The sequence below is a fragment of the Eumetopias jubatus genome, unplaced genomic scaffold (genome assembly GCF_037043125.1).
Source record: "Eumetopias jubatus isolate StellerSeaLion01/CBP00866 unplaced genomic scaffold, mEumJub1_p1.0 scaffold_11, whole genome shotgun sequence".
NCBI lineage: Eukaryota > Metazoa > Chordata > Mammalia > Carnivora > Otariidae > Eumetopias > Eumetopias jubatus.
In genome coordinates, this window is record NW_028274817.1 from 93,134,307 (window position 1) to 93,136,860 (window position 2,554).

Sequence of the window (2,554 nt, forward strand, 5' to 3'; positions counted from 1 at the left end):
TGGACGTAACAATGGGAGGTCTCGATGCCTTGAGATACAAGTTCTGCAAATGACAATTTCCTCCCTGCAGCAAGTGTATGGCAGAAGGATACATGCCCCCTGAAGCCAATGGAGGGGACATGCCACGCTGAGGGGAAAGGGGCTCTTTGTAAGATATAAGAACTATTCTGAAGCTCCTGCGTCTTTTTATGGTCTCTCATAGTTTCATGGGGGCAACCAAGGAAGCCCTTCACCCATGGGGATTAATTTCCCTCTGGGAAGCCCCGGGCTTTTGTGGCTGTCTCTGTTACACGCCAATCAAATCGAGGGCCTCTGCAGTCAATTGGGGGCCTCCCTGGGGTTTGGAGGCCACTTAAAATGCAGTGGGGTATCCCTGGGGCAAGGCTCCAAAAGCTGTTCCTACCCCCACCCTGTGCCCGGTCTCAGTTACACCCCACCCAACCCCAGACCCAGCTGGACTCAACAGCGTTTTTGGAAAACAACTGAAGTTGGAAATAGGCACTGCAGGAGGGCATGGGGAGGGAGAATTTGACCCCATGCTACACTGCCCCTGCATTTAGCCTGGACCCAGAATTCTGCTCCTCTCCCTGAGTGTTCCACCCTGGGCACCAACCCCATGGCACTTCTGCGGGCCTCTCCCTTCCTTACAATATGGCCGCTGCTAATAAAAGCATAAATGCTGCAAAGCACTTATTACAGTAATATTATCTTTATATTATCCCCAGCATTATCAGGCCGCGCGCTGGGGCAGGGGAGGCGGGAGAACCTCTTCGCTGCTGTCAGTAATCGGAGGAAGGCAGTTTAGTTTAATGATAATGACTCGCGCTTACATAGCTGCCCTAATCCCAGAGGACCCTGGAGCACTTTACAAACACACTCTCACTCTGAGCCTTTCTAGCCAACCTGAGCTGTGCAGCAACGCTTATAAATAATATATACTCTGAGTGCCTCCATATACTGCAAATGCATGATATAAATATGTATAAATGTAACAAATATGATTTTTGCATGTTACATTTATGATCTTTAAAAAGAATTGGTGACCCGTCATGGGTGTGTAGCCACAAAACAGACTCATAGGATACAAAGTCCAATAAACATCGATACTGGGCAGCCATTTACAACAGGTACCAGCTCGCTCGGGGCTTTAAAAAGTGCAGGAAATCGTTCAGGGTCTGCGTTCACTGGGTTCCTCTTTTCGTTGGGAAGGTCATTCTCAGGTCAAGTTTGTTCAGCCAGTTCCAGTTCGGGGTGCAGCAAATGCACAGAGAGGGACAATCCTGGACCACCACCCGCCCGCCCCCCGGCTGAATGTGAAGCCTTGACACTGAGGCTGTGTGATCATGGGTAAAGCAAGAGCCCTCTCTGGGCCTCAGCTGAATCCTTAACATAACCGGATCGAAAGTGCTATGGTAGACTGTGGTATTGCTCCCAATCCTTCCGGCTCTTGCTATATCAAGATGACACGTTCATGCCCTTCACCCTGTGAATTTGCAGGATTTCATATTGGAGTAGGCAGAGTTTATGTCCTCACCCCCGGGATTTGGACTTTGGCCATGTTTTCTGATTACTATTGTTACGTAACAGACTCCCCCCAATTTAGTAATGTAAAACAGGAACTGTTTTATTATGTTCGTGGATTGTGTGTGCCAGGAATTCACTTAGGGCACGATGGGGATGGCTTGTCTCTCGCCCATGATGCCTAGAAAGTCCATTGGAAAGAACTAGAAGTCTCGGAATGACTCAATGGCTGGAGGCTGGGATCATCTGCAGGTTTGTTCTGTCACACGTTTGGAGTCTGGGCCGGGCTAACCGGAAGACTTGGACAGCCAACGAGAGAGAGCTGGCGGACAGCCTCCTGGCGTGGCAGCCTGGGAGGTCTCAGACTGCCTACACGGCAGCTCGGGGCTCCAAGTGCAAATGACCCAGGGGCAAGGCAGAAGCTGCGTGGCCTTTCATGACCCAGCCTTGGAAATCTGTGTCACTTCCACTGTCCTCTATGGTCAGAGGAGTCACAAGTCCATCTGGACTCACGGTCAGAGGAATTAGACTCCACCTCTTGATGGGAGGAATATCACGGTCATGCTGCAGGGGAGAGTGTGACGTAGTGTGGCCATCAGAATGAGTTTCCCGTGCTGCAGAACAGATGACCACACACGTAGTAGTTTGCCACCACATACATTCCCCACCATTTCTGTGGGGCGGGAGTCTGAGCACAGCTTAAGTGGGGCCTCTGCTGAATTTCTGTAAGGCTACAATTAAGATGTCAGCCAGACTGTGTTCCTTTCTGGGGCTCAGGATCCTCTTCCAAGCTCAGGTGGTTGTCGGCAGAATTGTCTTCATCTGTGGAAAGGCCCATGCTAAGCCTGGTAAGGGTCCATGGTAAAAACATGATGTGAAGGTGATCGGGCGACCAGAAAGACCCACGTACCTGTCCTTAATATTCTCCAACTACATTGCAAAACTCCCAAGGTCAGGGACACGGTGTTACACTCACTTTGAATCACAGAACCTAGAGCAGAACTGTGCACATGGCTGAGTCTCGAGAAATGCT